Source organism: Rana temporaria, chromosome 5 (genome assembly GCF_905171775.1).
Source record: "Rana temporaria chromosome 5, aRanTem1.1, whole genome shotgun sequence".
NCBI classification, from domain to species: domain Eukaryota; kingdom Metazoa; phylum Chordata; class Amphibia; order Anura; family Ranidae; genus Rana; species Rana temporaria.
Genome location: NC_053493.1, coordinates 78,037,128 through 78,062,725, shown reverse-complemented (window position 1 = coordinate 78,062,725; position 25,598 = coordinate 78,037,128).

Here is a 25,598-nt window from a genome sequence, read left to right as displayed (position 1 = left end):
TTTTTTTTTATTAAATCTTAAGGATTATTTGCTTGTTGAATTATTTGTGCATTGTTTGACTGCATTTCTTTAATGCATTCATTTAGTCTACCTTCAGTCACTTAGCCTTTTTCCTGTGTAGTGTTATAGGGGTAGATCCACGTACATCGGCGCATTAATCCGCCGGGCGTAGCGTATCTAAGATACACTACGCCACCGTAACTTATCTTTTTTTTTCGAATCCTCAAAGAATTTGCGCCATAAGTTGCGGCGGCGTAGTGTATCTTTGGCGGCGTAATGGCGCAGCATTCAAATCTCTGTGATGGGGGTGTGTTTTATGTAAATACGTCGTGACCCGACGTAAACAAAGTTTTTTTTTAACTGCGCATGTGCTGTCCGTGGGGGCATCCCAGTGCGCATGCTCAAAATGAAACCGGAACAAGCCAATGTTTAAGACGGTGACGTCATTCTACGTAAATCCCTATTCGCGAACGACTTACGCAAACAACGTAAAAAATTAAAAATGCGAGGCGGGAACGACGGCCATACTTAACATTGAGTACGCCTCATAATAGCAGGTTTAACTATACGCCGGAAAAAGCCGAACGCTTTTGAAAAACGACTAAAAAAAATGCGCCGGCCGGACGTACGTTCGTGGATCGCCGTAACTAGCTAATTTGCATACTCGATGCGGAATTCGACGGAAACGCCACCTAGCGGCCGCCGAAAAATTGAACCTAAGATCCGACGGTGTACGAAGACGTACGCCTGTCGGATCCATCCGAGATTCCGTCGTATCTTGTTTTGTAGATACAAAACAAAGATACGATGCGCAAAATTTGAAATTACGCAGCGTATCAAGAGATACGCCGGCGTAATTCTTTCGTGGATCTGGCCCATAGAGTGTAACATACTGTACTAATGCTTAAGTCACACAGGTGTGAGCGGACTTCTACCTTTAACTTAGTGTTTCAAAAGGGATAGAGCAGCTTCAAGAGTCATGGCAGAACAGAGAACCCATCATCACCAGTGGTTCCTGCGTGGGTGAACCCTACAATTGTTAAGATTGACTCTACTTATTTCTGTTTATCTCTAAATTGATGAGCACTTTGCGGAGTTGGTTTGTACTGTTTAGGCTTGTTTATAAAAAAATAAAAATAAAACATACTAATGCATTTACAAATATATTTTTCAGGATAACAATACCTTGGTAATTGTGACTATGGGCAAGGTCACAAATGTATTAATCTGATATAGGAAGCCGATCTAATGAAAATAATGACAGCTGTGATAATCCTTTTTGCAGTGATTGACAACTTCATTATGTCAATTAATTTTGCATTGTTAATTGGTATTTAATGGGATACAAATTACCGTACCCTGTTTTTTTTTATAAACCTCATCAGGTTTCTTAAGGACAGTGACCAGAGGGAGCGGCTGAAACATGAAGATTAAATTACTGGCAGAATGATAAGAAATATTTGGACTGTTGTTATTTAGGCTGAAAAATTAGTATGTGCGTAATCACATAGGATTTGCTTGACCTGATGTTTTCATCTGACCACAAAATGACCAAGAAACCTAACCTTAAATTGATTGTAAACCCCATTCATACAATTTGACCTAGCTACATATCTTTAGTTTAGTGTTTACTTTTCTCTCTTCAATGCTCTAAGTGCCATGTATTTCTGCTGCTCTGTTTCTCTCTTATCAGCAGGGTCACTTATGACAGGTTCTCCGACATAAGAGATAACAGTAGCTGAAAAATTGTGTCGGGAGGAAGCTTAGATTTAGATTAGCAGAGAGCTTGTCTATTCAGTGTACAGCTCTGCATGTTCCTTTGTTCCTCTGTCTATATGAAGGGGAGGGGGGTGCCTTTCCTTCAATCAGCTCTCACACAGTGTAAGCCCAGACTCCACACCCACTGCTGGAAAAGTAAGAAAGCTTTCTAACATAAGCTGCACTTTCTAAAGAGTATAGAAAGGGAAAGACAGCAGATATACATGTAAAATGTACGTAGGGAGATTTGTTTCATCTCTGTGTATTATCTGATGTTATGTGTTACAATGAGGTGGAACAACTTTCTACAGGCTATGGGGCAGATCCACAGAGATCTGCACCCGCGCAGCGTATCAGAGATACGCTACGCCGCCGTACATTACCTGGCTTTAAATCGAATCCATAAAGATTTTGTGCCGTAAGTTACGGCGGCGTAGTGTATCTTAAGCGGCGTAACGGCGCGGAATTCAAATGCGGCGAGTAGGGGGCGTGTTTCATTTAAATAAAGCGCGTCACCGCGCCAAACGAACTGCGCATGCTCTGTTCCTAAATTTCCCGCCGTGCACTGCGCTAAATGACGTCGCAAGGACGTCATTGTTTTGACGTGGACGTAAATTACGTCCATCCCGATTCACGGACGACTTACGCAAACGAAAAAAAAAAATTCAAATTAAACGCGGGAACGACTGCCATACTTAACATAGCAGGTGTAACTATAGGCCACGAAATAGCAGCTTTAACTATACACAGGAAAAAGGCGAACGGAAACGACGTAAAAGAATGCGACGGCCGCTTGTACATTCGTGGATCGTCGGAAATAGCTAATTTGCATACTCGACGCGGAAAACGATGTGAACGCTACCCAGCGGACGCCGAAGAATTGCATCTTAGATCCGAAGGCGTACGAAGACGTACGTCTGTCGGATCTAACCCAGATGCCGTTGTATCTTGTTTTGAGGATTCAAAACAGAGATACGACGTTGGTAATTTGAAAGTACGCCGGCGTATCAGTAGATGCGCCGGCGTACTCGCTCTGTGGATCTGGCCCTATGTTGGGAGAAATGTAAGCATATTCTACAAGGGGATGTATATATGGAGGAGCAGCATTGTTGCCCATTGACAGGAAGTATTTTAGTTCTTTAGAACACCCCCCCATTCCCCATCTCTATAATATAGGGTTGTGTTCTGTAGTCCACACTAAGAACTGGGAACAATGCTAACTGATAACAATCAACAGAGGGCACATGAAAATGATCTGCCTATAAATTTTCCAGTAAAATAAACAGGTATTTTTTACACTTATCAAACACATTTAACAAAACATTTTCATTAGAATATTTCACAGACTAAATATGAGTAGGGATGGGCCTGATGTTCGAGTCAAACGCAAGTGTCGAACATATGCCAAAGCAGGCACCTGACCTGTATGCTTTGGCCAATCACAGCGCGATGTACAGTGAAAGCCACGATTGGCCAATCATGGCTCAGGGGCTAAGTCCATGTATAGGTTTCTTTAATGGAGAAAGATTAGGCAGGGTAGTTAGTGGATTGAGCGTGCAGTCAGTGTAGTGTATGTAACACATAGAAGAGTATATAGTGCAGTACAGAGCATATATTGCAGCATAGGCATGTGCATTTCGTTTCGTTCCGAATCGAAATTCGGACACATTTTTCATTATTCAGACATTCGGATGCATACGAATTCCCGAATTGCAATATTAATGAATTTACCAAATCCGAACGAACGTTTTCGATTCCGAATCGAAAACCCACGGACGAAATTCGATCGGAATAAAAAAAAAAAAAAAAAAAAAAACTTTTCGAATCAAATTCGAAAACAAATTCTATTCGAAAAGAGACTGTGGGCCAGATTCACAAAGGTTAGCGGATCTTTAGATCCGTGTAACCTATGTGAATTAAGATCCGCCCTCGCAAGTTTGTGAGGAAAGTGTCAAATTCACAAAACACTTACCTCCAAACTTGCGACGGCGGATCCTAACTCCCCCAGCGGAATTCAAATTCCGCGGCTAGGGGAGTGTCATATTTAAATCAGGCGCGCTCCCGCGCCGATTTAAATACGCATGCGTCGTCCGGGGAATTTCCCGGCGTGCATTGCTCCCACTGACGTCAATAGGACGTCAGTGGTTGCGACGTGAGCGGGACTTGCGACGCGCGTGTTCGTGAATCGGCGTACGCAAACGACGTAGGGAATTTCAAAATCGACGCGGGAACGACGGCCATACTTAACAATACTTACCCCTGCTTTTAGCATGGGTAAGTATACGACGGGTACCGCGCTACGGAAATTCCGAAAACGGTTTGAAATATTTTCGAATTCGACCTGATTTTTCGAAATTCGGTCGAAAACGAATGAATTCCGAAAACGAATTTAATACATGTAACGAATCTAACTTAACAAAATTAATTAAATAACGAATTAAAACGAAACGAAACGAAACAAATTTTTCCCTTTTGCACATGCCTAGTGCAGCAGGGCTTGGCAAATTTGTTTTGAATCGTTGAGCCAGCTAAAAAAAGTTAGGAGCCTGTTTGTGTACGGTGATATGTAACGTGTATAGCAATTGACGTTTTTTATGCTTAGGTGTCCCAATGCGTGCGTTTACATTTTTACTTGCGTATGTGTGTAGGTCTCTCCTGTGCTTCACTGATTGTAATGCAGTGCAGATCACCTGCTGGCTGGGGAAACTGTCAACAGGGATTTCGGAAGTGACGTTGTACACATCACTTCTGGTTCTACCCTGCGGCACCTGCTATGCTGGTCTGGTGCCTGTAGATGGGCAAGCAGAGCCTGGGACGCATACGGGGGCATGCACAGAGAGGGGGCCCTTTATGTAACGCAGCGGAAGGCATGTGGAATATCCCCAGTAGGACACAGGCCCAAGGCAGAAAGGCAGCATCACAGCCTGTCCGTCACCTGGCCACCATATGTATGTAAAGCCTAATACACACAGGGCCAGATTCACAAAAGAGATACGATGGAGTATCTCAGATACACCATCGTATCTCGGATTTTTACTAGTCCTATCTATGCACCTGATTCATAGAATCAGATACGCATAGATAGGGCTGAGATCCGACAGTGTCACACTGTGTTACACTGTCGGATCTTTTTTTTTATTTAAAAATGGCGCCGGGGGCGTTCCCGCTGATTTACACTGAATAATATGTAAATCAGCGAGATACGCGAAATTCACGACCGTACGCGGACCCGACGCGGTGTTCTTACGTCGTTTCCGTAGCGCGGTACCCGTCGTATACTTACCCATGCTAAAAGCAGGGGTAAGTATTGTTAAGTATGGCCGTCGTTCCCGCGTCGATTTTGAAATTCCCTACGTCGTTTGCGTACGCCGATTCACGAACACACGCGTCGCAAGTCCCGCTCACGTCGCAACCACTGACGTCCTATTGACGTCAGTGGGAGCAATGCACGCCGGGAAATTCCCCGGACGACGCATGCGTATTTAAATCGGCGCGGGAGCGCGCCTGATTTAAATATGACACTCCCCTAGCCGCGGAATTTGAATTCCGCTGGGGGAGTTAGGATCCGCCGTCGCAAGTTTGGAGGTAAGTGTTTTGTGAATTTGACACTTTCCTCACAAACTTGCGAGGGCGGATCTTAATTCACATAGGTTACACGGATCTAAAGATCCGCTAACCTTTGTGAATCTGGCCCACACTGTCAGTATATTTACCCAGTGGGTTGAACGATAAAAAGGAACAGCTCAGGTTGGAGTCTCTGTACTATTAATGTTAGTACAGCGATCTCCCCCCGCTGAGCTGCTGTGTTCTAGCAGGGGGATGGGCCCCACCAGAACACTCTGGTCAGTGCTATTAGCCATTGGCTGAGAGCGCTGATTGGGAGACGGTCAGCTGCTGGTTTTCTAGCATGCTCGTCCGACAGAATGGGTGCCCCCGCCCCCTTATGACATCATGCGATGGCACATAACATCAGAAGGGGGTGGGGTTACCCCTTTACTTCACCTGGTGGCCCTGCTCTTGCCTATATAAGAGCTGTCAAAGCGAAGAGAGATAAGTTGGCTGGGAGGCCTCCCACGGAGGCGGAGCATTTTCCATTTTTTAAATTCTTCAGGTCTGTTGGGCGGTGTGATTGATGGTGGATTTATATCGTAGGACACTTTTTAACATTTTCTAATAAAGGATTTTTCAAAAACTGTCTGTGGGGTTTTTACTTTTGACACTTTTTCGGGGGAATGGGTATGGGTACAGTGTGTACCCGATACCCATTCACATGGGGGGCAGATTCCAATAAGCACCCCACCCGCAGACCCCGACAACCACCGCCCAGGATTGTTGGGAAAGGACCCTTGCCCCAATCAACGTGGGGACAAGGTGCCCAGGAGGGAGGGGGGGTTGCTCAATCCCCCCTTTTTCTGACCTGCCAGGCTGCATGTTCGGATAAGGGTCTAGATTTGGGGGGGGGGGGCACGCCAATTTTTTTTTTTTTACATTTTAAAATCCATACCAGACCCGAGGGTTAATTTCTTTAAATTTGTATTGCCAGGAACCAGCAATACATTACATCCGCTAGCAAATTTAAATAAAAACATTTAATTTTCCTTTAGAAATGTCATTATTACTGTGGCATGTTCTGTACATCGTAAAGATGTGCCACTTTACAGGCAGCCTAAGGGGACCCCCCAGGAACGATATTTAAAGGAAAATTTTATTTTTATTGTTTCACTTTAAGCTTTATTAAAATCACTGCTCCTTTGCTCGATTGTTTTAAAAACTTTTTTTGCATTGATTTATGTCTCCCAGGGCAATAACCAGGTCCCCTAATACTTTTTATGCCAATAACTTGTATATAAGCCTTAAAAATTAGGACTTTTGATTTTTCATGTTCGTGTCCCATAGACTTTAATAGCATTCACATATTTGCTAGAACTTTTTGCCTGTTCGAGATGTTCTGGTGCAAACTGAACCCGGGGGGTGTTTGGCCCATCCCTAAAAGGTAGCAAATAAGATAAATACATTTTTAGGGTATACATTCACTTTATTCATGTCCTCAAGCCCTCTTCTCCTTTTGAATTCTCGACAACATTGTTTTTTCTATAAATGGAGATTGTCGCCTACAGTAAACCTTTTTGTGAAAGTGAAACAGAATGGCTTTTATCTTCCAAGGACTCTTTCACTTTAACCACACTCCATTTCTTTTAAATCTCACATGCAGAACCTATCTGTCCTGTTGCACATTAATATTCACCTTATTCGTTACGCCTCATACAGTTCATCAAAGCTTTCCATCCTTGTCAGCAATTTTAATCATGGTGATGAGGTTAGATTAAAACTATTTAAATATGTTAATACTCTGACAGGCAATTGAATGGCCTATTATAAATGATTCAAAATCAAACATTGCTTTTCTCTCCCTGCACAGCTGATCCTGATTAGCTTTGATATTTCTGCTTGTCAAATATATTGAATGTCCACTGATTTTTCACTGCTGTCAAACAAATCTTCTCATAGAATTACTTTCCAATCACAAACATTGTTATCCTGAAAATTCTTACATGCAAAATCGGCAATGAATTATGTAAAAGAACCTTGTTTAACCTCTGGCCGCCAATGTAATGCATATGTCAGGTGGAAAAGAGGATGGGCTTTAACGCCCACATGCCACACATATATATATATGCATCCTAGGATTGCAGAGATTTCTGTGCTGAGAACATTCTCACTGTGCATTCCCAGCACAGAGACTGAGTTGTCAAAGACAGTTTCCAGTCTCTAGTAATGATCAAGAGTCAGCAGGGAGCCCAATCATGTGACCATGGTGACAGCCTATCAGGCACACCTAAACAAACCTAAACCGCACTGATTGGCTGCCGAGGAAAAACACCCAATATGCCCTGACTCGACTGCTGCCACCCTTGGCCTGGGGTGGTACCAACACCCCAGACAGCAATAGTGGTCAATCACAGTACAGCCATGGCTAAAACAGAGGCCCAAATTTGGTAAAACAATACAGTCAGAGGTAATTAAGTCTCTGACCACCCTCTAAATTTAAGGCAGCGCCAGCTATGAAAGTAGTAGGTCGCTACACATGTAAATAAATGGGTAGATTCAGGTAGGGGCGCCTAAACTTAAGGACGGCGTAGCCTAGCGTGTTTACACTACGCCGCCTTAAGTAAGAGAGGAAAGTACATGATTCAGAAAGCACTTACCTCCTTACTTAGGGCGGCGTAGTGTAAACACGGCGGGCGTAAGGACGCCTAATTCAAATTGCTTGGAGGGGGGCGTGTTGTATGGAAATGAGGCTTGACCTCAAGTTTTTTGAAGTTTTTCTACACTGCGCATGCGCCGGGCGCCTACATTTCCCAGGGCGCATTGCGGCTAAGTACGCCATACGGGCCTATTGATTTTAACGCGGACGTAAACGACGTAACTCCCGATTCGCGGACGACTTACGCAAACAACGTAAAAAATTCGAACCTCGCGGGGGTAACGGCGGCCATACTTTAACATTGTTATTCCACCTCATAGGTGGAATAACTTTAGGCCGCCTAAGGCCTTACGGAAACAACGTTAATCGACTGCGGCGGGCTCGCGTACGTTCGTGAATTGGCGTGAAAGCTCATTTACATAATCTACGCCGGCCGCAATGGAAGCGCCACCTAGCGGTCAGCCAAAACATTGCAATCCAAGATAGGACGCGCAAGCCGTCCTATCTTAGATATGTTTAAGTGTATCTCTGTTAGAGAATACACTTAAACATAGGTCGGTGCAGATTCAGAGTTAGGTCAGCTTATCTGTAGATAAGCTGGCCTAACTCTTTCTGAATCTACCTAAAAGTTCCTAGACCCAGAACTAGAACAGGTCTCAATTTCAAGTTAAATCTCTTTAAGATTAAGCTCAAATGGCTCCTGATGCACTCCCTACCATCACACATATTTATTTTTCAGATGCCTTCTGGCAGGTCATGTGATGCACAGGATATTCTACATCTTCACCTCTCCTCTGGTGGTGGGAGATTATCAATAATATAGAGCACTAATGTGCCAACATTGTTCTTTGCAGCATTGGGGTGTGGACTTGGGCTAACTTGTGTCTGTGATACCCTGAGCTTGTTCAGCTAGGAAGAGAATGGTGCTGGAGCAGAGAGTTTGGAGAATAGATGCAGCAAAATCTAAAGCTGAATTAAACTGACCTCCTTTCCAGCTATGCAACATTTGTGAAGTGGTGCCACCACCTTCTTCTGGGTTTGAAATCTTCAGACATCTTGATTGGCCTGTCTAAAATGAAATAACTCCTATGCATGTGTACATGAGTTAATTCATTCCACCACCAAAGCATGATGGTAATGTACAATGAGCCACGCATCTAAACAAGTTTGTTACCAGGCAGGTAATAACTTTTAATTGCAAAAAAACAAAACATAATACTGTATATAACTTCTGTAGTAAAAACTTTCCTGCTATCATATTATGACAAGTAATGTTCCACTAACAAGGGCTTGCCTACCTATTTGAAAACTGTAACTGGGTTTAGAGTATTGTGCCTCCTGATTTAACAAATTCAGCCTAGTTTCTTCTGGTGTTAAAACATGAATAATTTAACTGTTAATGCCAGAGCCTGGGGAGCAGTGGCATGGCACCAAAAGGGGCTAGGCTTAATTTCGGCCTGTAGAATTTTTTTAAATCTGACTAAATTCAAGGTCAAAGATCCAGGGGGAGGCCACTAGGTCATAAAAAAAATATTTGAAAACTAACGAAAATTAGGAGATCTCAAACTTTTCTGGTACTTTTTTTTTTTTACTAAAACATAACACACTTTGTTATATGTACGGCGCCTTGAAAAAGTATTCATACCACTTGAAATTTTCCAAATTTTCTCATGCTACAACCAAAAATGTAAATTTATATTATTGGGATTTTATGTGGTAGACCAACACAAAGTGGCACATAATTGTGAAGTGGAAGGAAAATGATAACATTTTTTCAATTTTTTTTACAAATAAATATGTGAAAAGTGTGGCGTGCATTTGTATTCAGCCCCCCTGAGTCAATACTTTGTAGAACCTACTCTCTGATTTACTCTGATACCCCTAACTAAAATCTAGAGGAACCAATTGCCTGTGTGTAACATAATCTCAGTATAAACACAGCTATTCTGTGAAGCCCTCAGAGGTTTGTTAGAGAACCTCAGTGATCAAACAGCACCATAAAGGCCAAGGAATACACCAGACAGGTCAGGGATAAAGTTGTGGAGAAGTTTAAAGCAGGGTTAGGTTATAAAAAATCCGTCATCCAAAAATAGAAAGTGTATGGCACAACTGCAAACCTACCAAGACATGGTCGTCCACCTAAACTGATAGGCCGGGCAAGGAGAGCATTCATCAGGCAAGCAGCCAAGAGGCCCATGGTAATTCTGGAGGAGCTGCAGAGATCCACAGCTCAGGTGGTAGAACCTGTCCACAGGACAACATTAGTCGTGCACTCCACAAATCTGACCTTTATTGAAGAGTGGCAAGAAGAAAGCCATTGTTGAAAGAAAGCCATAAGAAGTCCCGTTTGCAGTTTGTGAGAAGCCATGTGGGGACACAGCAAACATGTGGAAGAAGGTGCTGTGGTCAGATGAGACCACAATTTAACTTTTTGGTCTAATAACAAAATGCTATGTGTGGCGGAAAACTAACACTGCGCATTACCCTGAACCGTAAAACATGGTGATGGCAGCATCATGTTGTGAGGATGGGACAGGGAAGCTGGTCAGAGTTGATGGGAAGATGGATGAAGCCAAATACAGGGCAATCGTAAAAGAGAACCTGTTAGAGTCTGCAAAAGACTTGAGACTGGGGCAGAGCTTCACCTTTTCAGCAGGCTAACGTCCCTAAACATACAGCCAGAGCTACAATTGAATGGTTTAGATCAAAGCATATTCATGTGTTAGAATAGCCCAGTAAAGTCCAGACCTAAATCCAATTGAAAATCTGTGGCAAGACTTGAAAATTGTTGTTCACAGACGTTCTCTGTCCAATCTGACAGAGCTTGAGTTATTTTGCAAAGAAGAATGTGAAAAAATGTCACTCTAAATGTACAAAGCTAGTAGAGACATCCCCAAAAAGACTTGCAGCTGTAATTGCTGTGAAAGGTGGCTCTACAAAGTATTGACTCAGAGGGGCTAAATACAAATGCACGCCACACTTTTCACATATTTATTTGTAAAGAAAATTGAAAACCATTTATCCTTCCACTTCACAATTATGTGCCACGTTGTGTTGGTCTATCACAAAAAAATCCCAATAAAATAAATTTTTGGTTGTAACATGACAAAATGTGGAAAATTATATGGGGTATGAATACTTTTTCAAGGCACATACAGTGCTACATAGGTGTACAGCAAGAATTGACAGTTTTCCTCTGGTCCAATGTTTGTTATATATTTTATTTAACTATTTATATAAATGTGTGTCTAGCCATGGACTGGTCACAAATCAGGAAATAACGAACTTGTGATATATTATCCACCAGAACAGCTGGACACAGCAATATTATGGAGTTATTTGTGATTTTTATTTTTATTCACTTGATGTATTATCTTTTCAGAATCATATTTCATGTACTAATTTGTAGATTCTCCCTCTTGTGACTGTCTGCATGTCACATAGTGATATCACCATTCTTCATGAAAACTACTCTGAGAAAATCAATTACAAAATAAACTGTCTTGAAAATATATTGTTTTGGCTAGGGTTACACCAGAGATTTCCATGAATGTGATTACATGCTTTTGATATTGTCAGATGAAAAGATCTCATCTGAAAAACTTTGCATGTTTGTCAGGAGTAGAATATATTACATTTTTGCCACTGACCTCTACATCTTAGCATAGTGATTGATTCAATAAGTGATTCCACTTCAGCCTCGGAAAGATTTACCCCCTTAATGACCAGGCCATTTTTTACGATACGGCGCGGTGACGCTTTAACTGACAACGGACGTGCAATGATTTACCCAAAGAAAATTGATGTCTTTTGTTTCCCACACATAGAACATTATTTTGGTTGTATTTAATGACCTCTGCGGTTTCTATTTTTTGCGCTATGAACAAAACAAGAGGGACAATTTTCAATTTTTGCGGGACTGTGACATTGCGGCAGACAAATCCTACCCTAAGTGACACTTTTTGGAGACCAGTGACACCAATACAGTGATCAGTGCTAAAAAAAATGCACTGATTAATGTCTAAATGGCACTGGCAGGGAAGCGGTTAACACTAGGGGATGATCAAAGGGTTAACTGTTTTCCCTGGGTGTGTTCTAACTGTGTGGGGGATGGGCTCACTGGGACAACACAGAGGTCGTTGTTCCTGATCACAAGTAACAGCAGATCTCCCTGTTGTCCCCTGTCAGAATGGGGATCCTTTTGATTTACATAGGCAGATCCCTGTTCTGTCTCTCTGTACCAGTCTGCCGGACCCGCACACACGCTCCCCTGGCATGCAGCGGGCGCGTACCCAAAGTATCTCATGCAAGTACGTCGTTTCGCGCAGCCGGGCCACCCTGCCACAGTATATATGTGATCGACGGTTGACATACTGATGCTCTTAAGTGGCCTTGCTCATTGTGCATGGTCTTAACCAGGGGTCCTCAAACTTTTTAAACAGGGGGCCAGTTCGCGGTCCCTTAGACTGTTGGGGGGGCCGGACTATAATTAAAAAAAATATGAACCTATGCACACATCTTATTTTAAGTGCAAAAAAACAATACATAATTTAAAATAAAGAATTATAAATCAACAAATTTATTTCACAGACTCCCCTCATCACAGAACCCCTCCCCAACACAGACCCCCCCCCCCCTCATCAAGAAAAAACCCCCATCACAGATTCCGTCCCTGTAAAGATTCCCCCCATATTAGGCCCCCCCCATCACAAAGCCCCCCCCAACACAAACTTCTCTCCATCACAAAACCCCCAATAACTGACCCCCCCATCACAAAGCCCCCCAACACAAACTCCTCTATATCACAAAGCCCCCTATAACAAAGCCCCCACCACAATCTCCTCTCCATCAAAAAGCCCCCATAACAGATCCTTCCCATCATAAAGCCCCCAACACAAACTCCTCTCCATCACAAAGCCCAGAATAACAGACCCCCCCCACCACAGATCCCCATCACAGACTCCTCTCCATCACAGATTCCCGCCTTCAAAAAGCCCCTATATCAGGTCCCCCCCCATAGCAGATCCCCCATCACAAAGCCCACCCAACACAAACTCCTCTCCTCACATAGCCCCCCATAACAGACCCCCCATCACTGATCTCCCTCCATCACAGATCTCGGCCCCATCACAGATCCCCCATTGATATTACACTGCCGCCCCTTGTTTAACATCCCAGCACTCTGCCTCTCTGCTACCTCAATCACACAAGGCGCGAAGCATGGCAGGTCCGGACAAAGGACCTGTTAGTGAAAGGCAGGTGTTTGATTGCTGAAACTGCCCCGCTGCTCAACGCAAAAGACCCGCCTTTTGTCCGAACCTGTCGTGTTTCTCATCTTGTGTGATAAAAAGGTAGCAGAGGGGAGGTGGATTGCTGCGATATTAAAGGGGCAGTCCGCGGGCCAGGTAAATCACACTGGCGGGCCGGATCCGGCCCGTGGACCGTAGTCTGAGGACCCCTGATCTAAACTAAAAATATTTTGCTGGCTGACACCCCTCAATCATTGATACTGTATAGACAAAGCAATCCTTCCATGTTCACAGAATGAATCAGAATAACACAGTTCTGCAACCTTGGTTCAGTTTTTCTTTTGGGGAAAAACCCCAGTACCCACCCTTTACTTTTCAAGGCCTTGAATTCCCCTTGTGAATCCAGGTTAAGGATAAGAGTGTTCACCTGAGTCCTCTATGCATCACCTGGAGGGTGACTGCATCCCCCATCGCCAGCACGATCTTTGGACCAGGATTACACCATGTAACTTGTTAATTAGGACTCTAAAACTATAACCAGTGCAGCATATTATGAGTCCCCTAATACAGGAAGTGCATTATTGGCCAGATCAGCAGGTGAAAAACCTAAAGAATAAAGTCCAAAAAAAGAAAATGTATGTAGCCACCACATTTAAAGATTGGTAAGCTGCAATAGATTACATTTTTGGTTTTGGGTTTAATACCACTTTAATTTATTGTTGTCTTCAGGTCAGCAGATAGCATCAAGTGAAGTGGAGCCCATAGCAGGGGAAGCCCAGAGTTGTCTTTTTGAAGTGTACTATATGACCTCCCTACTAAACTCCATCCACCCTATATAAGGGATTTATGTCACTTCCTATAAGGCTTCATTAAAGTGCCACTTATACTGGTGTTCAGTGTTTTATTTTTTTTGCCAGTAAAAGCGCCTCTATGTTAGCCTATGTGACCATGCACACATAAGCTTTTGCAGGGCCACACAGGGCATTTAAAGAGGAGTATTTACAGGCAGAAGGAAAAAACACCAAAGGCGCATTCTGAGAGGTGCTTTGCAGCGGGACAAAATATGTGAACATATGCGTAAATGTATCCCAATACCCAAAATAAATAATTATTTTAACCAGTAGTATGCATTTGCACTCAAATGCCCTACGCGCATAAACATTCATACATATTGTAGCATTACAGGCGTGTTTTCTGCTACCTTAAAAACACTGAAAATACAAAATGCTACCTGTTGATCTGTCATAAATCCAATGTGTTTATAACTTTCCATCTGAGCACAGTACTTCTGCTATTTTGAAATCCAAACCAGTGTTGTCAGACCTGAGTGCTCCGCTATAGAAATCTCCACCTATTTTCCACCCCTCCTGACCTCTCCACAAGCATAGCGTTGATTTCTTTCCCAACAAAACAATGCTATTGCCTTGACTTTAAAAGCCTACTCAGACGTGGAGTATAGAGAAAGAGCTTTTAAAAGATGTCACCCTGGGGGCATGCCTATGTCATTAGGAACTGACCTCCTGCATGGGTGCTCAACCTGTGGTCCTCCAGCTGTTGTGGAACTACAAGTCCCCTCATGCCTCTGCCTTTTAGGAGTCTTGCTTGTAACAGTCAGCCTTGCAATGTCTCATGGGACTTATAGTTCCACAAAAGCTGGAGGACCACAGGTTCAGAACCCATATAAGCAGTAGTGTTGCTCACGAATATTCGTATTGCGAATATTCGGCTCGAATATGGCATATTCGAGTATTCGCGAATATATCGAATTTCGCGGCCAATATTCGCTATTCCGAATATTCACATTTTTTCAATTTTATTTTTAAAACAGATCACATCCTAGTGATCTCCATCGACGTCTAAAAGCATTGCTGGTATGATTAGAGACACTGGGCCGAGTAGCTGAAGCGATCATTTTATATTGCCGAATATTCGCAATGCGAATATTCGGCAATAGGAATATTGCGCGATTATTTTCTCCGCCCTTCTTTTGCATCGGAGCCAATCAGAGTTCTCCTACCACAGTTGTCGAAATTCCGCAATCAATTTCGCATTCGCATTTGCGAAATTTCGATAATATATCACGAATATTCGATTTCAGCATAAGCCAATCAGAGTTCTCCTACCGCACTTGTCGAAATTTCGCAATTATTTTCGCATTCGCAATAGCGAAATTTCGCAAAAATTTCATTTGGATAAAATATCACGAATATTCGATTTTAGCGAATATTTCTCGAATATTCGGCTATATATTCGTGATATATCGCGAAATCGAATATGGCGTATTCCGCTCAACACTAATAAGCAGCTGGCCTGAACATTTTTTACAAGCCTGATGATGATGATGTCATAATGATAAAAGCTTTTTTTCTTGCTAAAGGAAAAAAAATAACAACTGGACATGCTCTAGAGGAGGAGAAAAGGTTTGAGGGGTACATCTGGCTCATGAATATGCAAATCATCATAGGGGTAGTTCACCTTTCTTTCACATTTTCAAAAAACCTCCCCATTTACTCCAGCAACTTATTTACCAATGCTCAGCTTTTTAAAAAGGTGCTTATTTTCTACTACTTTTCAACTGGACATGTGAAGCCTGTCTGGAGAAACTTCTACCTAACCAGCAGTATTGGCCAGAGATTAGAAGTTCAACCCCAGCAGGTTATCTAGCTTATTAAATCTGCACGCATGCACAGTGTACTCTTTCTAGCAGCTGCCACACAATGCTAAGCTCAGTCGCTGCTGTTAGAGAGCTTGCAGAATGCCTGCTAGAGCCACACTTTGAAAGGCTAGAGTTCCCCCATAATATCAATGCATTATATGGCTTGCTAGAGTTCCCCCATAATATCAATGCATTATAAGGCTTGCTAGAGTTCCCCCATAGTGATTAATGCTTGTATGAAGATGTATCCTTGAGCTTCTAGGATTAGTTACACAGAAGCTAAGAACAACCTTGCCATATGTTATTTATGTACTGAGCAGAGAACGATAACAGAGGGAACAAGGTTTTAGCTGGTCACACAGAATATCGACTGCTATGTTTTACATATAAATTGTGACGGATATTACTTGTATAACCTAATTACTTAGATATGATTGGCTAAGCCAAGGGCGTTCCTTTCTTGTATGATTTGATTAGGTGCAAGTACACACGAGAAATAAACCCTAGTCTTGCACTCACTCCCGATGCATGAGAGCTCCATACATCCAGAAGTCTTAAAGCCTGGGTCTAGTTGATCCACCAACCTTACACACTTCAGGCAGGATGAAGGAGTTCAGATACCTAGGAAATTTGCACAGGCAATGAATAAAGCTAGACAGCGCACAACCTATGGTAATAGAGTGGGAAAGTAACCCCCTTTTAAAAAGCTGAGCAGTGGTATGCAATGAGTTAGGGATGCTGTATGCATGGGGGGGTTCTGGAAATGTGCAGGATAGGCGCACTTACCCTTTAATTTATGGTCTTAGGGAGAGTTATGCCCTGAACACACGATCGGTTTGTCTGCTGAAAACGGACCGATTGACCGTTTTCATCGGACTAACCGATCGTGTCTGGGCCCCATCAGTTTTTTTCCCATTGGTGAAAAAAAATAGAACCTGTTTTAAAATTTTCGTATGGTTAAAAAACCGATAGCAAAAAATAATCGTCGGTGGGGAAATTAAACGGTCAAAAATCCACGCATGCTCAGAATCAAGTCGACGCATGCTCGGAAGAAATTGAACTTGATTTTTCTCAGCACGTCGTTGTGTTTTAAGTCACCACGTTGGACACGATCAGATTTTTAACCGATGGTGTGTAGGCAAGACTGATGAAAGTCAGCTTCATCGGAAATCTGATGAAAAAATTCATCGGTTCGTTTTCATCAGACGAACCGATCGTGTGTACAGGGCATTAGTGTACCCTGCATTAATACATAATGAATTTATATTGCTGCCCCTATGTACATGCAGTAGCATCATATAGATCAGGGGTCTCAAAGTACCGGCCCGCGGGCCATTTGCGGCCCGTGGACCGGTTTTAAATGGCACGCAGGCAGGGCGGGTGCCGCGGAAGTGTAGATCGAGGTGCATGAAGAGTAGCGCAGGAAGCGTCTGTCATAAGTTCACTTGTCTCTCATGTCACACTGCTACTCCCCGGCGGCCCCTCCTCTCTTTTCGTCCATCCCCATTTGCTTGTGACATCATCTGAGATGGACGAGAAGAGGGGGGGGCTGCCGGGGAGTAGCAGCGTGACATGAGAGACAAGTGAACTTATGACAGACGCTTCCTGCGCTACTCTGCCTTTGAAGAAAACAAGTAAATGCTGACCTGTGCCCTGGTGTGCTCTCATGTGCCCTGATTGTGCCCTAATGTGCTCTCATGTGCCCTGATGTGCTTTCATGTGCCCTGATTGTGCCCTCATGTGCCCCATGTACCCTGATGTGCTGGGCTCTGTACATCAGGGTACCCTGTGCCCTGTCCTGATGTGCTGTGCCCCATGTGCCCTGATGTGCTCTCATGTGCCCCATGTTCCCTGATGTGCTTGTATGTGCCCTGATATGCCCCATGTGCTCTGATTGTGCCTTGATGTGGCCCATGTACCCTGATGTGCCATGGGGCACACCAGGGCACAATCAGGGAACATGGGGCACATGAGAGCACATCAGGGCACATGGGGCACAGCACATCAGGACAGGGCACATGGCACATCAGGGTACAGGACATGGCACATCAGGGTACAGGGCACATGAAACAGCACATCAGGGTACAAAGCCCAGCACATCAGGGCACATGGCACATCAGGGTACAGGGCACATGAAACAGCACATCAGGGTACAAAGCCCAGCACATAAGGGTACATGGGGTACCCTGATGTGCTGGGCTTTGTACCCTGATGTGCTGTTTCATGTGCCCTGTATCCTGATGTGCCATGTGCCCTGCCCTGATGTGCCATGTCCTGTACCCTGATGCGCCATGTGCCCTGTCCTGATGTGCTGTGCCCTGATGTGCCCCATGTTCCCTGGTGTGCCCCATGTTCCCCGATTGTGCTTTGATATGCTCTCATGTGCCCCATGTGCCCTGGTGTGCTCGTATGTGCCCTGATATGCTCCATGTGCCCTGATGTGCTCTGATTGTGCCCCATGTACCCTGATGTGCCATATGTACCCTGATGTGCCCCATGTACCCTGATGTGCTGGGCTTTGTACCCTGATGTGCTGTTTCATGTGCCCTGTACCCTGATGTGCCATGTGCCCTGTCCTGATGTGCTGTGCCCTGATGTGCCATGTCCTGCACTGTGCCATGTGCCCTGTCCTGATATACCCTTCCCTAATGTGCCGTGCACCCTGATGTGGCCTGTTGTGCTGTACCCCTATGTGCTGTGCTCTGATGTGCCCTGTACCCTGATGTGCTGGGCTTTGTACCCTGATGTGCTGGGCTTTGTACCCTGATGTGCACTGTGCACTCATGTGTGCTGTGCCCTGATGTGCTGTACCCTGATGGTGAGTGGTCAGTGTGTAGTGTAGTGGTCAGTGTGCAGTGTAGTGGTCAGGGTTAATAATGCGTTCGCTGACACCAGTACTGTTTTTGAAGTTTGAAAGTTTGTATGCGGCCCCCCATGGGATATGGAAACTTGTCTTGTGGCCCTCAGGTAATTTGAGTTTGAGACCCCTGATATAGATGCATACGTTTGAAAACATTAACTAATACATAATGCTATTTACATTTAATCAATTGCATTCATATATGTTTTAAAATAGGTTAGTTTTTTCTAATAACTATGTTCTGAGGACAGTGAGATCATTAATCAAACATTTTGCCTGGTTCTGTGCTGTTGTCAGGTCACCCTTTGATAGAATTGCTGTGTCATCACCTTTATTTAGACCATTTAAAAGTAAATTTTTTAGGTCATCCATCTTAAATGTTTCTTCTCTACATAGATAATGGAATCTGTTTTCTACTCTGTCCCTGGAGGTTATTATCTCATTCCCTTTAATCTTTACTTCTCCCATGTTACAAAGTCTCCAAAATTGCTTATCTTTGTTTAACCAGGCTCTTTTATAACAAGTTTTGTCTTGTCAGAGTAGAAAAGAAGCCATGTTTAATTACCATATGCCTATTAAGGCTGGAAACTGGCATTTAAAATATTTAAGCTTGTAAAACATTTTAGATCTATGTACACAGAGACTGTCATACAAAATGTGAAGCGTTGGAAACAGAATTCAATTGGGAAAATCAAATTATTATTGGGTACACAAGCTCCATTGTGGGTAGGTGTCCACAAAATAGGGACAGGTTAAAAAACCAAGGGTTGAGAATCTGTGTATTTACAGTCTAATCAGAGAGTCAAACCAATGTCAATCAAAACTTTTTGGTGCACTTGTTTACATTGACAAACCTTCCATCTGAAACTGTTGCAAGCAGAATACAACAGATTTGTCTGGTGTCTGCTTATCTGAGTTCATTAAACTCAACAACAGTAAAAGCAGACTGTATATGCAGTAAAGCATGCTTGATATACTCACTGTAGAACCTAAGGGGTTAATTCTGTGCTTTGTAAAAAGGGCTGTTTGATCCTGTATGCACAGATCCTTCTCTTCTTGCATTTTCCCCAAAACATGTCCAGATAAGACAGTTAGTGGAGTCAGTCTGCACATGCTCAGTTTGGTGTGTATTGCTAGAGAGTTTTTTTTTTCTTAGGAGAGTGCATATGGTAAAAAACAAACATCCAAAGCTTACAGACTTTAACGATACCAGAGAAGGACTAAACCACAATAAATTCACATACAAATTATTTTATTACAAAACAATTGCATATAAAAAAAAGGTGTAGAACTAATGCTCTTAAAAACATCATATGATTGTTGGATAGGCTAGTACATATATACTCCACATATTGTTTCTTTGTAAAAGATGGCCATGAGGTTGACGCGTTTCATAAACAGCTTCCTCAGGACCTCAATTCCTTGACCAAAAGCAAACTAGACCTGTCTATGAAACAACATTTACAGTCATTAATTATATAGCATACAACATATACATCATGCAACACAGTATAGATCAAGTATACCCTATCTCCCCAGATGAAAAATAACTGTTGTTTTGAGGCATATTTTGCTACATTTTGTATTGCTGGTTCCTGCTCTACTCCAGAAGATACATGTAAGTGACCCTTCTTTTTCAGCTGGGGAGATAGGGTATAGTTGACCTATACTATGCATGATGTATATTTTGTATGTTATATATTATTACTGTAAATTTTGTTTCATAGATAGGTCACGTTAGATTGTTTCTGCTATGATGTAGGTAGACTGTCATGGCTCAAATCCTGCAGCCTTGCAAGTTATTCCAGGTATTCAATTCCAAAATATTTCACAGAGACACACCATGTTGTGGTTTTAATTATTATTGCATGCATGGAAATTTAAAGGCACCTGTGCTGCCCCAATAGGGGCATAGAATATGAGATGCATAGCCTCAGTTAATATTAGCATTGTTATATAGATTGGAGTCTATATAGTGTGGTTTGCCTACTATTTTCTCATAGCTAAATCTATGTGTTATCCTATGCTGCCATCTAGTGGCCTTTGTTGCAATGCACATGTTTTTATGTGATTCTTTGAGTTACCACATATTTTCACTGTATGTATGCCCCTCCCTGCTTCCTGTGTGGAGTACTTCCTGTGTCATCTCTCCAGCCAGCAAGCCACATGTAGAAGGACACTCATGTACTCTGCCCAGGGTAGGAAAGGCATCATCTTTTGACCGTACAATACTATCACCATTCATCTGCTGTTCCTGTTATCTGCTGTAACCTCTGAAGTTTAAAGAATAAACACCTCTTTTGAATGAATCGGTATTGACGAGTTCAGCTGTCTGACAAGGATTGTCCGCAGTGAGTATATCTGCTTATACAGGCCAGGCATAGAGGTCTCAGCAAGGGATATATCGCTATCACAACAATCGGAGTCAGAATAGTCAAAAGATGCATAGAATTCTTACAGCCTGCTGGGTATATGTGTGTGCCTAATCTGCAATCAAGCTCAGTGCCAGCCGCCATCTTGTGTAAGCACATGGTCGCACAAGCTTACTGCGCTTCATGTGAATGTTGAAAGCTGTTTCTCTAATTGAACTGTGTTACCCCACCTGTCTAAGCTGCTGTTCGTCTTCTTAAAGAGACAGTACCATTTTTTACAAAACCGTGAGAAATGTCTAGACAAGGCTCTGAACACTCTTTTACGGCTGAACCAACGCAGATTCATCATGCCTCTGAACCCGCAGACGTACAGGGAGCAGACTCTGCAGATATTGCTGAACAGAGTGTAAGACCCAAGCGTACAATAAAACCAATACAGAAACTCAGAGAAAACTACGAATACACTAGAGATAAGTTCTCCAGCAAGCTATCAGACTTCTGGGACAGAACTTCACACTGCATGTCAGTTTTGCCACACTTTAATGATCAACCGGCTGAACTAGGAGATTCTATAGTTCGCCTATCTGCTGCGTATGAACACTACCAACGGCTGTCTGCAAAATACACTGCTTTCTTGCAAGACTGTAATATAGAGGACTCTTCAGCAGAACTGACCAAGACTGATGCATTGAACCAACAAAGGGATCTCTTAGTGAAAAATGCTCAGTGTAAGGCAGAACTCCGCATTGCTCAACTGCAAGAGACCAGATCTCACAGATCAACATCAACCAAGCACACTGCACGTTCTTCTAGATCCTCTCGCTCCAGAAGTTCAACATTAAGCGACAAGCTAATAGAGGCCCGCGCTGATGCTGAATCCAAAAAAGCGCAAAGCTCCCTTGCTAAGAAAGAAGCAGAGATGAAGGCCCAAAGCAAAGCTCTTGAAGCCCAGAGCAAAACTCGCCAAGCAGAGATGGAAGCCCAAATAAAGATTCTGCAAATAGAGAAAGAGGAAGCAGGTGCGCTAGCAAGGCTGAAAGTCCTTGAACAAGCAATGGGTCAAAGTACTAATTCAGACTGTCTTATCCCAGCAGAACTGGAAGATCCAATTGATCGCACCAGTGATTATGTGCTAAAGCATAATGTTTACAAAGATACAGAGTCATCTCCTGTACCTCCTACTAACAACACTGTTCTGACTCTCAACTCAGGGACCTCCCAGCTCAAAATGCCTGAGTCTCCTCAAGTCCACAACGCCAGAGCATCTACGCAGCAAACCACATCAACTCCTGCCATCAACAAGGTGACTTCCAGCGACAAGCCGCAGCTCCAGCCACAGCCAGCAGAAGCCTTAAAGACTACACCAAAGTTAAGCGCTCATGCAACATCATTTCATCCTGGTAAACCTCACCTTTCTTCACCAGAGAACTTTCACACCCAAGGGGTTCCACAGATTACTTTGGCACCAAAGAGTGAGAGATCAGACTTGAATGACTTAGCCAGCTATATGGCACGCCGTGAGCTCATTATCACCAGCCTCTCAAGGTTTGATGACTGTCCAGAGAGCTACAGGGCCTGGAGATCAACCTTCAAGGCTGCTATTGCTAATTTCAACCTTAATAGCAAGGACGAACTTGATTTGCTCATAAGGTGGCTGGGGCCAGAATCTGCAAATCGTGTTAAAAGACTGAGGACAGTACATGTTGACCACCCAGATGCAGGTCTTGTTGCCACATGGGCAAGACTTGAGCAAGCCTATGGTAGCTCAGAAGCCATAGAAAGCGCTCTATTCAAGAGACTGCAAAACTTCCCAAAAATAGGGAACAAAGACTATCGCAAGCTCCAAGATCTAAGTGACCTCCTCATGGAGTTAGAGTTGGCAAAGACAGACCCACGTCTACCTGGTCTAAGCTTCCTGGACACTGCTCATGGTGTCAATCCAGTGGTGTCTAAACTGCCATATGGCCTGCAGGAGAGATGGGCGCAGCAGGGCTCAAGGTACAAAAGAGACTATAACGTATCCTTTCCTCCATTCTCATATTTTTGCAGGTTCATCAGTGAACAAGCCTGGATGAGAAATGATCCCAGCTTCAGCTTCAGTGAACCCAACTTGCCTGCTTCATCACCATCTCCAAGGTATGACAACACAGCAGCTAAACACAGAGACTTTCATAGAGCAATATCTGTTAAAAGGACAGACATCTCACCACCCGTATCCTCTCATGCATACCAGAGTAATTCGGGTGACAAAGATCCTAATCGTCAGTGCCCTATTCACAAGAAGCCTCACCCTCTTAAGAAATGCCGAGAGCTGAGAGCAAAGACTTTACAAGAGCGCAGGGAGATTCTCCAGAAACTTGGAGTATGTTACAGGTGCTGTGCTTCTTATAGTCATTTTGCCAAGGACTGTAAAGTTGTCATCAAGTGCACAGAATGCAGCAGCGAAAGACATGTGACAGCTATGCATCCTACTCCACTTACAGACAGCCCACAGCAGCTACCTACCTCCACCCCTCTCTCAAATCATGGCGGGGAGCAACGAAGCCACGCTCTAGCCCAGGAGAATGTTTCTTCTTCATGCACAGAAGTCTGTGGAGAAGGTTTAGATCACAAGTGCTGTGCCAAGATATGCCTTGTTAAGGTATACCCAGAGGGTCAACCTGAAAAAGCTGCCAGGATGTATGCCATAATAGATGAACAGAGCAACAGATCCCTGGTCAAGCCTAAATTCTTTGAGATCTTTGGCATTGAGGGTCATGCCACACCGTATACTCTCAGAACCTGTTCTGGTCGCGTAGAGACTTTCGGCAGAAGGGTCGATGGGTTCATGGTGTCTCATATCGAAGGGAAAGAGGGCATACTCCTACCAACATTAGTCGAGTGTGACCAGATACCAGACGAAAGAGAAGAGATTCCTACTCCAGAGGTTGCATATCACCATCCTCACTTAAGGCACCTTGCTGATGAGATTCCCGCAATGGACATGAATGCTGAAATCTTAGTCTTGCTAGGAAGAGACATTCTTAGAGTACATAAGGTACGTGAGCAGTGTGATGGACCTGAGGATGCCCCTTATGCACAAAGACTTGATCTAGGCTGGGTAATAGTGGGCGATGTATGCTTGGATAGAATGTGTACATCATCTGAGATCCACTCCTTCAAAACTTACATGTTAGGAAATGGACGCGCATCCCACTTCAAAGAGTGCCCTCACCATTATGAAATAAAGGAGAAGCCTCTTGACATCATCCAAGTACCTGATGCCACTCCTATCCTGTGTGATGACAACCTAGGTACCACAGTGTTTTGTACCACAAGTGACGACAACAAAATAGCCTTGTCAGTTGAAGACAGAGAGTTCATCAAAATAATGGACAAAGAATTCTTCAAGGATGAGTCTAACAGCTGGGTTGCACCATTGCCTCTTCGTGCTGCAAGGGTCAAACTGCCAAACAATCGGGAACAGGCTTTATCCAGATTCAACTCACTTCAACGAACATTAAAGAACAGGCCTGAAATGAAGGACCATTTCATTACCTTTATGAAGAGGATCTTTGACAATGAGCATGCTGAGCCAGCTCCACCTCTTCAAATACACGATGAGTGCTGGTACCTACCCTTCTTCGGAGTGTACCATCCACGTAAGCCAAAACAAATTAGGGTAGTGTTCGACTCCAGTGCCAAGCATCAGGGCGTATCCCTGAACGATATTCTTCTCACTGGTCCTAACCTTACCAACAACCTTGTAGGTGTACTCATGAGGTTCAGAAGAGAGCCAGTTGCCATAACTGCGGACATTGAACAAATGTTTCATTGCTTTATTGTACGAGAAGACCATAGGAACTTCCTAAGGTTTCTGTGGCACCGTGACAACAACATGAACAATGAGATGATTGAATACCGCATGAAGGTTCATGTTTTCGGAAATAGCCCCTCACCTGCCGTCGCAACATACGGTTTACGAAGGACTGCTCTTGATGGAGAACAGGAGTATGGCGCAGATGCTCGACATTTCGTCGAGAGAGATTTCTATGTGGACGATGGACTTAAATCTTTACCTACAGCGGAAGAAGCCATAGACCTGCTCCAAAGGACACAAGTTATGCTTTCTGAGGCTAACCTCAGACTACACAAGATTGCCTCAAACAGTGTTGCTGTTATGAAAGCCTTTCAACCTGGCGATCATGCCACAGGGTTTAAAGACTTAAATCTGGGGATGGACATGCCACCTGTGCAGAGAAGTCTGGGCCTACGGTGGGACTTATTAAAGGACAGCTTCGGCTTTCAAGTCAGCTCTGCAGACAAACCATTTACCAGGCGTGGAGTTCTGTCAGTGGTGAACAGCCTATACGATCCAATGGGATTTGTGGCTCCCATCACCATACAAGGTAAATCCATACTTAGACAGCTCTCAGAGACTATCAAAGATTGGGATGCCCCACTACCAATAGACAAACTTTCAAGGTGGGAGTCCTGGAAACAGTCGTTACATGCCTTA